This window comes from Xyrauchen texanus, chromosome 35 (genome assembly GCF_025860055.1).
Source record: "Xyrauchen texanus isolate HMW12.3.18 chromosome 35, RBS_HiC_50CHRs, whole genome shotgun sequence".
In the NCBI taxonomy this organism is placed as follows: Eukaryota; Metazoa; Chordata; class Actinopteri; order Cypriniformes; family Catostomidae; genus Xyrauchen; species Xyrauchen texanus.
Window position 1 is genome coordinate 953537 of NC_068310.1, and position 13152 is coordinate 966688.

The 13152-nt window shown below is 42.4% G+C and overlaps 1 long non-coding RNA gene across 1 annotated transcript in view; it reads right to left on the bottom strand.

Annotated features, from left to right (window-relative positions):
• Positions 1–4094: 4094 nt before the first annotated feature.
• LOC127628719 (uncharacterized) overlaps positions 4095–13152 on the bottom strand; it is a 244004-nt gene continuing 234946 nt past the window's right edge. Inside the window, exon 3 of the long non-coding RNA XR_007968698.1 lies at positions 4095–4421. This is a non-coding gene — a long non-coding RNA (uncharacterized LOC127628719). The remainder of the gene's footprint in view (positions 4422–13152) is intronic.

Consider the following 13152-nt stretch of genomic DNA (forward strand, 5'->3'; position numbering starts at 1 on the left):
GACATGAAGCACGAACATTGGGGCCAATGATTAAAAAAGCTCTGGGAATACAGTGGCAACAAACTGCGTCACCTACATTACAAATTTCACCAGACAGAACCATGTGGAAAATCATTCACACCAGTACATGCATAGGCCACCTGGAGAGTGTGGACCTGCACAGGGACCATGGCAGGGAACTAACTAATCACCCTAACACAGAAGAATGGCTCAAGTGTGTGCCTCACCACCTGTGGACAACCGGTCCATACGATGTGGGCTGTGTAACCTCCAAACCTGTTACTGTAATACTGTAAAAAGGAGCTGTACCCTGCTGGAGGCCACAATACCGCCATAAACATGAACAAATAAAGGGAATATCTGAAACCATTGAAGGACTTCTGAAAGCAGGGGTGTTAAGGACTACACGCTCGCTGTGGAATACACCCATCCTCCCTGTACCAAAAGCTGAACACAAAGGATGGCACATTGTACATGACCTAAGGGCAATAAATGATGAGACCGTGACTGAGAAGGTGCCAGTGCCAGACACATACATAGCACTACAGAACCTTAACCTTGGGCATAAATATTTCACCGTGATTGATTTGGCAAATACATATTTCTGCCTGCCCCTGCACCCATCTGTATAAGATACTTTTGCATTTACCTATAACGGAACCCAATACACCTACAACCGACTGCCACAAGGGTATAAAGATAGCCCCGGAATATTCAACCAGATGCTCAAGACAGAGCTGGAGAGATTACAGCTACCAGAAGGGTGCATACTTATACAATATGTAGATGACTTGCTGCTTGCTGCTCCCTCGGCGGACGATTGCTTAAAAGTGACCTCTGAACTCCTTCTTTTACTTGCAGATATTGGATACAAAGTTAAAAAGTAAAAAACACAAGTGGCACGAAGAACAGTTACCTTCCTTGGAAGGTTAATTTCTGCAAACTCACTAACCCTCACTGCAGTGCAAAGAACCAACATACTCTCACATGGTAAACCCAAGACATTTCAGCAAATGTTGGGTTTTCTAGGACTTACTGGATAGAGCAGAAACCATGTACCAAACTATGTGGAATTAACACAACCCTGAGGGATATGATGGCTGCTACCCTTTCAAGGACAACAGAAGCTGACGAGGCATTGACCCACACAAAACAGGCATTGGCACAAGCGGCACATCTCAGTACATCAGATTATAAGAACCCTTTCTTCCTGGATGTTTCTGAAACAGGAGGGGTGGTGAATGCTGTTTTGTTTCAGAAAAAGGAGGGAGAAAGGAGGGTAATTAATTACCACAGCTCAAAGCTGGACAATGTGGAAACAGGCCAGGTGGGATGCACAAGACATTTAGCAGCACTCTGCAAAGCAATAGAGAAAAACGGCCCACATCGTTATGTGCCATCCACTCATAGTGAACACCTTGCATGGAGTGGTGGCATACCTAAACTCAGCAGCCTTCACATTTTCAACAGTAAGTTGAAACAACCTCATATTACCTACACCGCCACAGGGGTAAACATGTCAACAGGAATGAACTCTGAAGGACAAGAGACACATGACTGTGAATTCAGGGCAGCAAAAGATCTGAAGATAAGAATGGAACTACACACCTGGAGCTTTACAGCAACGGATGTTGTTATAAGGGAAATCATGGGAATGTGGCCTCCTATGCAGTGGTTAAATAAGAAGGGAAAAATATCACCACAATGGACGCTTGGATTATCTCACAACCGGCCTCAGCTCAGCTGGCCGAAATCACCGGACTCACCAAAGCACTCGAAATAAGTGAGGGCAAAAGAGTAAATATCTACACCGACTCTATGCCTTTGGAGCAGTACATGTTGAAGGGCCACAATGGATGAGAAGAGGATTCATAACCACGCAAAAGACCCCTGTGAAGCATGCTGAACAGTTAAATAAATACTAACAGCCATACTCATGCCAAAAGAGGTGAAAAATGCAGAGGGACCTGAAGAAGAGACCACGGAGCCTCCTGTCAAGTCTGGTGACTGGTACGGGTGAAGGTCCACAAGAGAAAGTGGTCTGAACCCAGGTGGACAGGGCCTTGGGAAGTGGTGGAGTGCACCCCCCAAGCCCTAAAAGTCAGGGGTAAGACAGGAGCTAATTGGCACCACCTGACACATTGTTTACCCTCATAGGCCCCCTCACACACAACTGCGGAGGTTAGAACTGATTTGGCTGAGCTGCATGAAAAAGATGTCTAAAATCTGCAAAATACTTCAGAAAAATTAGAAGCAGTGATAGGGGACGATTCAGAATCCCCATTTACTAAAAAGTGGGAGGACAATTTCCCTTATCCGAGGTACCACACCCAAAGGGAGAGAGTGGAGCAGAAGAAGATAGCTGATTAGCTTAAGAGAAAATCCAGCACTAAAAATACTGTAAATAATGACATGTTATAGCCTTATGCCTTACAGGTGATCACCAGTGTGGCGAAGTAGTGAAAAAGAATCCTGTCAAGAACAGTGACTGGCATTAAGACTGTATGACACTCCACGACAGTTTTTCCTCTTCACACAGCAGATATGAAAGCCTTAAGTTTTTCCTTGTATTTTGTAGCAAAATGGGATCCCAGGACCGAGGGGCCAGCTGATCGCCTGTATAGGCGCAGTAGATGGCCCTAAGGGAATGAGAGACCAGTGCAGGTTTAAGAGAGAAAAGTGCTGGAACGAGTATCACACCTAACAAGGTTTAAGAGAGAAAGAATCGGCACAGAGTATCACACCTGACGAAGCATCAAAGTGTTTACACCATGAATGGTGTAAAAGGAGGGAATTGTTGTGTTTTACAAACTTAATCAGTATATACCTTATGTGTGTGACAAATTTTAAACAATGTATGCCTGCTAACAAATGATGAATGATGTGTGTAACTAACTTGAAAAATATGTTAAAACCAGAAACGCTAAAAGGATAAGTGAATGTGAAGATGTGATAAACTGCAGCTGCATTTCTGACACAGGAAATCCTTTTGGCAGGGGAACCTGGAAACAGTTTCTACATTCGAAATTCTTTAGGCAGGGGGAGCCTAGAAACAGCTTACACATTGTAAATTCTTTAAGCAAGGATCTGATAAGAATGAACCAATAGGAGGCAAAACCAGTAACCCCACTGTGGCAAAAAACGAACCAACCAAATGATTGGAACTTATCTCTTAGAATATTGGAGATGCCCCGTCGGCAAAAATAAGCCAATCAAAAGATTAAAAAACTGAGAACAAAGGAATACATCCCGGGTCAGAAAGGTAGAAAATAAGGGAACACTGGAGAAACGGGGTCTTTTTGAACGGAGCTTACGGGTGAAGCAGACTAGATCCCCAGCTGGTTGAATGATTTTTGTACTTATTCTTTCTTGTTAATAAATAAAATGTTTACTTTGAAAACTTGACTTCGTCTCCTCAAAAAGAACACGACAGGCCTGAGAATAAGCCATGATAAAATACAGAAAAGGATCGACGAGCACCTCAGTGCTTAGCAGCAAGAGCAAGACTCTACTGGTGGTTTAAAAGATAGCGCTCCAGATTACCGGAAATGTCTGCGAGTTCCTCTGGCACCAAGGGATGCATATAACTATGTTAGTTGTACTAGTGTTTTGTTAAGCATATATCTATATACACTCACCTAAAGGATTATTAGGAACACCATACTAATACTGTGTTTGACCCCCTTTTGCCTTCAGAACTGCCTTAATTCTACGTGGCATTGATTCAACAAGGTGCTGAAAGCATTCTTTAGAAATGTTGGCCCATATTGATAGGATAGCATCTTGCAGTTGATGGAGATTTGTGGGATGCACATCCAGGGCACGAAGCTCCCGTTCCACCACATCCCAAAGATGCTCTATTGGGTTGAGATCTGGTGACTGTGGGGGCCATTTTAGTACAGTGAACTCATTGTCATGTTCAAGAAACCAATTTGAAATGATTCGAGCTTTGTGACATGGTGCATTATCCTGCTGGAAGTAGCCATCAGAGGATGGGTACATGGTGGCCATAAAGGGATGGACATGGTCAGAAACAATGCTCAGGTAGGCCGTGGCAGTTAAACGATGCCCAGTTGGCACTAAGGGGCCTAAAGTGTGCCAAGAAAACATCCCCCACACCATTACACCACCACCACCAGCCTGCACAGTGGTAACAAGGCATGATGGATCCATGTTCTCATTCTGTTTACGGCAAATTCTGACTCTACCATCTGAATGTCTCAACAGAAATCGAGACTCATCAGACCAGGCAACATTTTTCCAGTCTTCAACTGTCCAATTTTGGTGAGCTCTTGCAAATTGTAGCCTCTTTTTCCTATTTGTAGTGGAGATGAGTGGTACCCGGTGGGGTCTTCTGCTGTTGTAGCCCATCCGCCTCAAGGTTGTGCGTGTTGTGGCTTCACAAATGCTTTGCTGCATACCTCAGAGTGGTTATTTCAGGCAAAGTTGCTCTTGTATCAGCTTGAATCAGTCGGCCCATTCTCCTCTGACCTCTAGCATCAACAAGGCATTTTCGCCCACAGGACTGCCGCATACTGTATGTTTTTCCCTTTTCACACCATTCTTTGTAAACCCTAGAAATGGTTGTGCGTGAAAATCCCAGTAACTGAGCAGATTGTGAAATACTCAGACCGGCCCGTCTGGCACCAACAACCATGCCACGCTCAAAATTGCTTAAATCACATTTCTTTCCCATTCTGACATTCAGTTTGGAGTTCAGGAGATTGTCTTGACCAGGACCACACCCCTAAATGCATTGAAGCAACTGCCATGTGATTGGTTGATTAGATAATTGCATTAATGAGAAATTGAACAGGTGTTCCTAATAATCCTTTAGGTGAGTGTATATAACAATGTGTAATCAATTGTACTCTACATCATGCAAGGCTTTAAAATTGCATGAACACGCTTATTACAAATTAGTTTATTTGTTGCCACCCACCCCCAGGAAACGTGATAGCTAGATTGGGAAGATTGGGATCTTTTACTCCTTCCTAGCCAAGGGTGGAGGGAGACGTTTGGTCCTTAATCCTGCAGAGTGCAGCCCCATAAAGACTCTATTGGATAAAGGACTGAGTAGCCTATTTTGGCTACATGATGGAATGGGACAGACTGGCTTGTGTGACTGCACTCTGGTCGAGGGAAATAGATTGAGACTTTTTGTAAGTCTCAAAGGAGGGAGTATATAGTATATCTTTCATTATTCTAGTATGTTTTTATATCAAAGTACTTATATGAGTTTCCTGGCCTTTTGTGACCCAGGAGAGTGCATATGAGGTTACTAAAAGTGTTGATGCTGCAGAGGCCACAAAGAGCACCCAGCTGTAACAAAATAATGAGAAAAAGGACCTTGAAACACAGTTGAAGATAAGGAGTAAAAACAACTAGTGGTCAAATTAATTAAAAAGATAAACTAAAGCCAAGTTTTTACCAGTAAAAAGATATCAAAAGGCTCTGTGAGATAATGGTGACAAATAGTATCCATTGGTTACAAAAATAACGAAGCGGCGTAGAAATGAGGTAATGCCAGATAACAAACTGTATAGAAGAGGAGGTTTTGGACTAAGAGTGTCAGAATGGACAGCTGAAGTTCTGGTCTCAAGTTTGGTCTCAAGTTTTTGGAGTTCAATAAACTACAACTTTGGCATCTGGAACCCTGGACTCCGAGAGTTGTCTTGCATTTTAGAGAAATTCATCAAAGATTTTCCACGACAGCCTGCCTTAAAGGGCAGAGTGGTTCACGGAGACAAAGACCTTGGAGGCCTGTTTGGAACAGTGGAGCCACTACCGGATTACAGGTGGAGTGTCTGACGAGTGCCACTTAGTCCCGGGACGCTGAGTTTCAGTCTCCTTGAACGCACTTTGTAATAAAATAGAATAAATTGGCAGGGACATTGTGTTTTGTTTTTTGCGGTTGAAGAGTGAGTGGAACGCTCACTAAGCAGTGTTTTTCAAACTTGGGGTGTCTCTGTCAAAATAAATCCAGAGAGCGGTAACCTAACAGTGTAAACAAACTCAAGGGTTGCGACAGATTGAGTCAGTTGCTCGGGTGTACTCCATACAAACTGACCGGCCACAAGTAGTGAAGGGAAATGTGGGAGGAATTATAAAAAGATTCTAACAGAAGAGTGTGGTTGAAGTAAATAATCCCAATTTATGACTGCCCGCTCAATTGTGAGTAGAAGCTTGGCTGCTTAAAGAGGGATTTTAATTGAAACAAACACACGCTTGGAATCTACTGTTTGACGGGGAGAGAATACAAAGGTCACTCAAATAGTGTGAATCTGGGGACACCTGATAGAAGTTACCTTCTGGCTCCCCCCATATTATCTGAGGAAGGAACCCTAAATAGCGAGAATTTTTTTATGACAAAGGATACTCAAAAACATGAAAACTCACTTAGAAAAAGTTCCCCAGCTGAATTAAAATATTGAGCCTCCAGAGTAAAAAAAACCCCACAAAAACAACCCAAAAAAACCCCCCCACAAAAGTAACCAAAACAAAATGAAATTATATATAAAAAAAATGGCAGAGAAGGTGAATGAGAACAAGAGTGCCAAACAATTACCATGGCTGAAGTAAAAGGCAAAACACTGGATAGAATAGCAACAATGACGAAAAGCAGGAAAAAGATTATAACAAAAATGCTTAAAATCATGAATGACTGGCAACTAAAAGAGCTCTTACCCAAAGACTCTGAAGACGCGCCCATTAGGGAAATGCAAGTGAAAATTATACAATTTGAAAGAGCAGAACTCACCAAAGCTAGAACCTTATGGGAACAGGGTGGTCAAAGGAAAGTGGTAAGGGTAAGGATAAGGGTAAGGTTTAGGGTAAGGGTTAGCGGTTAAGGGTTGGGGGTTAGGTTTAGGTTTAGGGATTAGTTGTAGGGGTTAAGTTTAGGGGTTAGGTTAAGGGGTTAAGTTTAGGGGTTAGGTTTAGGGGTTAAGTTAAGGGGTTAAGTTTAGGGGTTAAGTTTAGGGGTTAGGTTTAGGGGTTAGGTTTAGGGGTTAGGTTTAGGAAGTGTTAGTTAAGGAGGGTAGGCGCTAACCAGTGTGCACAGGCCATCAATGTCGCTCACTCGACTGGATTCACTTCTCATTCAGGCCTTGGGGATATATAGTGCCTAATTTATTGATCCAAATTCTCTCTGCTCTTTTTCTCTGGGGCACGGACCACTGCGGGTTGGCCTGTAGGACCGTGACCCGGAAGGATTCCCATCCGTGTTTAAGAAAATGTTGGACCAGGTAAGTGTTATATTCTCTTCCTCAGAATGTTGTATTTACGTTGCGTCATTCTGACCAGAACGGTGTTGCCCGTTTCTCCCACATATTGAGCTCGACATTGTTTGCAGGTGATGAGGTAAATGCAGTTTTTACAGTGTACCGTTCCTGATTGGTGAGTACTGAAAACCTCTTTTGTGAACTTGTTTTGTACGTATCTTTTTTGTTCCAAATATTGTCCCTGATGTTTTTGTTTCGTGTTGTGAAGAGGATGGAGTTTGGCTCTAATTAGATAGTCTTGTAAACTTTTGTTTTTTCTAAATGCTGCAATAACTCTGTGGTTCTTCAATATTTGTGTCTGTCCCAATATGTTCTGGAAGTTGGACTTTACCTCTTTGGTCAGTTTCAGAGCGGCCGAGGAGTAAGTCAGGACAAAGGGGACGCCGGTCCCTCCGCCTGGGCCCTGCTTGTCAAGTATGATTTAAAAACCTTTCTCAAGAAGGACCTGTTATATCCTCTGGGCCGGAGCTTTGAAGAGGATTACGTGTCGCTTCTCTGAAGTCCCGTTCCTGGGTGCATATGTGACGGAACCTCAGGAGTTGCGACTTGACGAGGCCTGAGTAAGTGTGTTTTGGGTGAAAACTGCTTTTATGTAGTAGGGCATGCGTGTCGGTTTCTTTGAAGAAGACTTTAATGTCCAATTTGTGCGACGAAATGAAATCTGGACCCTTGTAAGTTGTGGTGTCCAGAAAGTCTACCGATAGGTGACTGGTGGTGGATTTTAATTTAATAGATGGGTTATGGTTATTTAGTGTCGCCACAAATTCCATGAACTCGTCTTCAGAGTGAGTCCATACTCCCCAGATATCATCTAGGTACCTAAAATAGTGAAGGGGCTGTTTTTGGCATCGGGATAAGGCCGAAGCCTCCCATTCTGCCATAAATATGTTAGCGTAGGCCGGGGCAAACTTCTTGCCCATCGCCGTGCCTTTAACTTGCAGGAAAAATTCCCCATTGAACTCAAAATCGTTTCTATTTAAATTGATGTCTAATAATTGGATGAGTTCTTTGTCGGGCCTGGAGGTGTCTGGGTTTTTTGAAAAATATTTTTAATGGCCTGAATTCCCTCTTGGATATCGATGTTTGTGTAAAGGCCATCCACGTCCATAGTGAACAGGATGGCCTTTTGGGGAATTTTTAGTCTTTTGACTTTCTGGACAAAATCATACGTGTCTTTTATATAGCTGGGGTGGCCCGTCGAAAGAGGATTTAAGTAGAAATCTAAAAATTCTGCCGTATAGTACGTTTCACTGCCGTAATCGGATACTATAGGCCTTCCTGGGGAATTTCGTGAGGTTTGCTCCATTTGGTCGGGTCTTTGTGTATTTTGGGGAGCATGTAGAACCTCCTGCTTCTAGGTTCAGCGTTACCCAATAGGTAGGACTTTTGTTTTACGTTGATGTGTTTTTTCTGATATAGGGTTTGGGTTATATTTTTAACCATAGGTACAGTGTCTAAAAAATGGGTCTATCCAATTTCTGGTAATATTTTAGGTCATTCAATTGTCTATATCCCTCCCATAAATATTGTTCTCGGTCCCATATGACTATCGCGCTGCCCTTGTCTGCAGGTTTAATGACGATCTGTTTATTGCCCTTTAACTGTTTTAGAGCGTTCGTTTCCTCCAGAGTGAGGTTAAGCTCTTCCTGGGACGGTCTAAAATGTTTTTAAGATATTCCAGATCCTTTTCGAATAACGTCGCGGAGATCTGCGGGTAGTTTGTCTGCGGGTGGGACCCAGTCCGATTTGGGTGTGAACGGAGGGGATTTGAGTCAGTCTCATTTTGGAAATAGGCTGCCAATTTAAGTCTCCTGTGGTATTGTTGCAGGTCGTATCGCGTCTGCATTTCGAGGCGTTTTCTGCTCGTTCTACCCGATGGAATAAAAGTCAAACCCCTGTTCAGCAGGCAAAGTTGTGGGGAGTGATATGGAATTTTTTAGATAGGATTACAACGTTTCGATGCCCCTCCTGCGCATACAGGCTTGTGGGGATATTTATTTTAAATGTTGAAGCCAGTGCTGGAGCATGTTTCTGGCTGTGTCCACCGTCCAGTGTATATGGTCACTTTCAGTGTGAAATTCAGATCTGGACAGGGCCGAATGTGTTTTAAATTGGCAGAAATATAGGCGTTCAGGATGGTCAATTGTGTCTGCTCCTTTGTTGGGAGCATTCCTGAAAAGTTCAACTCTGGAACCCAAATTTCTGCCAGTGGAAATTTTTCTTTTGCCGCTCTTAAAGCCGCCTGCATCTGTTTGATGGCAGTGTCTTTGGCGTTCTGCGCCCGGCTGTTAATCCCTAATGATAAGATGACGTGTTCCACGTCAGTGGAGACTGCGTTTTATTGATCACAGCCTCCATGTGTCTGAACGTGGCCCCTGGATAGCTTTCTATTTGGAGGTCAGAATTCTTAAAAGGTGGAATTTTGGACAGATTGGAGTCCCCGATAACGAGCCATTTTTTTCGCACACTCAGCTTCCATTCTATCATTTTTCTGGACGTGTTTAGGTGTCTATTCGGTCCGTCCTCCTGGGAGTCACGTCGTGCTCCAGAAGGTGTGTTGAGTTCGACACTTAAACGAGCCTGTGTGGCTGTCCTGAGGCTGGTGACTTTTTCGGGGCTTAAGGTGACTCTTTGTGAGCCGAGATTATCCCGTTCGCACTCTCCTTGATCCTCAATAAGGATGAGGTCTTGTTCCTGTCTGATACAGGGGTTGGGACGAACACGAGGAGTGCATTGTTCTTTTGGGGAGGCAGGGAGATTTATGGTAATCTCTGAATGACTGTCCGAGTCCTCCTTTCTAATAGGAGACCAATCGTTCGGTGGGTCTGTCATCGTGCATGCTGTTTTGGTCGGTTTTGTTACTAAGGGGGTGGATGTTTCAGACAGAGATTGTGCATCCATCATGGTGTGCACCAAAGCCTGCACCTTAACTGTATTAGTCATTGTGTTTTCTGGGAGAGAGATTTTGGGTCTCCGCTTCCTCCCTCGTTTCTAAAGAATCCAAGGCAGGGACGGAGGTGTGCCATCTCTCCCCTACTAACCCGTGAGCCTCGTGTATTGTTTTGTCTTTCAATCTTTTACCGATACCACATTTAGCCCATAATATGGCCGTATTGAAACATTCCTCCCAGCCCTGGGAGGGAATGTGCTGGAGTTTAGCCATTTCTTCTACCAATGCGTCTTCATAGTGGTTTTTAAGAATCAGCATAGTGGTATAGGCCCAGTTTTTGGCATTGCCTTCAATGAGGGCTTGTGTTGTGGGGTTTGGCAAAGCTGGTTTGATGACCTCTGACAGGTGTTTTTCAATTTTGTCAATTGCAGGAGGCTGTTCCTGACTGATATTATTTTTGTGATGCACCAATTTGATGATTTTAAATAAGATACGGGTTTTTGTTACAAAGTCAGGGTCATCTGAATGTTTGGGCTTCATTTTTTGTTTCTGATGTGTGTTTTTATTTTGCAGGTGTGAACGAACTGTCTGTGTTTTGTTCTGCACCCATCCCCATGGTTCCTTCGTAAAGGATTTTTGGTGGAACATCAATGTACCAGCCCCAAACGGGCCCGGGGTTCAAAAAATTGTGGTCTGCCACACCACTGATAAGACTGACTTAGGGTTAGGTTTAGGGTTAGGTAATAATGTGTATTATGTTTAGGGTTAGGTTAGGTTTTGGGTTAGGATAAGGGTTATGGTTAGGGTTAGGGTTAGGGTCAGGGTTAGGATAAGGTTTAGGGTTAGGGTTAGGTTAGGTTTGGGTTAGGGTTAGGGTAAGTTTGCAGGTAAGGATTAGGTTAGTGCTAGAGTTAGGGTTAGGTTAGTGTTAGGTAGGGTTAGGGTTAGGTTAGGGTTAGGCTTAGGGTAAGAGTAAAGGTTATGGTTAGGTTAGTGCTAGGGTTAGGGTTTGGTTAGGGTTAGGTAGGGTAAGGGTTTAGGTAAGTTAGGGTTAGAGTTAGGGTTTGGTTAGGGATAGGGTTAGTTTTGGTAATAATATGTTAGGGTTAGGGTTAGGTAAGATTAGGGTTAGGGTTAGGGTTATGATTAGGGTTTGAGTTTGAGTTAGGGTTAAGATAAGGGTTAGGGTTAGAGTTAGGGTTATGGTTAGGTAATAATATGCATTGTAATCTCACATACATATTATTATTATTAGTGGTGCTTGCAAAGCAACACTTTTGTAATCTCACATACTTATTAGTGGTGCTTGCAAATCAAAACTATTGTAAACTTACATACTTGTTATTAGTGATGCGGTTAGGGTTAGGTTAGGGTTAGGGTTAAAATAAGGGTTAGGGTTAGGTAAGGTTAGGGTTAGGATTACTGTTATGGTTAGGGTTTGAGTTAGAGTTAGGGTAAAGGTAAGGGTTAGGGTTATGGTTAGGGTTATGGTTAGGTAATAATATGTATTGTAATCTCAAATACATATTTTTATTATTAGTGGTGCTTGCAAAGCAACACTTTTGTAATCTCACATACTTATTAGTGGTGCTTGCAAATCAAAACTATTGTAAAGTTACATACTTGTTATTAGTGATGCGGTTAGGGTTAGGGTTAGGTTGTGGTTAGGGTTAGGGTAAGAGTAAGGGGAAGGTTTAGGGTTAGGGGAACGGTAAGGGATAGAGTTAGTGTAAGAGTAATGAATAGGGTTAGGGTTAGGTTAGTGTTAGGTAGGGTTAGGTTAGCGGTTAGTTAAGTTCGGGTTAGAGTTAGGGTTAGGATAGTTTAGGGTTAGGGTTAGGGTAAGGAATAGGGTTAGGGTTAGTTAATAATATTAATTAGGTTTAGGGTTAGGGCTAGGGTTAGGTTGAGTTTGGGGTTAGGTTTAGGGTAAGGGTAAGGGTTAGGGTAAGAGGAATGGGTAGGGTTAGGGTAAAGGTAAAGGTTAGGGTTAGGGTAAGAGTAAGGAATAGAGTTAGGGTTAGGGTTAAGTTAGGGTTAGGGCTAGGGTTATGGTTAGGTTAGGGGTTAGGTAAGTTTGGGTTAGAGTTAGGGTTAGGTTAGTTTAGGTTAGTTTAGGTTAGGGTTAGGGTTAAGGTAAAGGTTAAGGTTATGGTTAGGGTTAGTTATAGGATAAGGGTTAGGTATTTATATATATTAGGGTATGGGTTATGAATAGGGATAGGGATAGGTAATAATATGTATTAGGGTTAGTGTTAGGATTAGGGATAGGGCTAGGGTTAGGGGTGGGGCTAGGTAATAATATGTATTGTAAACTCAAATACATATTATTATTATTATTATTATTATTATTATTATTATTAGTTCTTGCAAAACAACACCATTGTAATCTCACATAATTTTTAGTGTTTCTTGCAATGCAACACTATTGTAATCTCACATACTTACTATTATTATTAGTGTTGCTTGCAAAGCAACACTTTTGTAATCTCACATACTTATTAGTGGTGCTTGCAAATCAAAACTATTGTAAACTTACATACTTGTTATTAGTGATGCGGTTAGGGTTAGGTTAGGGTTAGGGTTAGGGTTAAAATAAGGGTTAGGGTTAGGTAAGGTTAGGGTTAGGATTACTGTTATGGTTAGGGTTTGAGTTAGAGTTAGGGTAAAGGTAAGGGTTAGGGTTATGGTTAGGGTTATGGTTAGGTAATAATATGTATTGTAATCTCAAATACATATTTTTATTATTAGTGGTGCTTGCAAAGCAACACTTTTGTAATCTCACATACTTATTAGTGGTGCTTGCAAATCAAAACTATTGTAAAGTTACATACTTGTTATTAGTGATGCGGTTAGGGTTAGGGTTAGGTTGTGGTTAGGGTTAGGGTAAGAGTAAGGGGAAGGTTTAGGGTTAGGGGAACGGTAAGGGATAGAGTTAGTGTAAGAGTAATGAATAGGGTTAGGGTTAGGTTAGTGTTA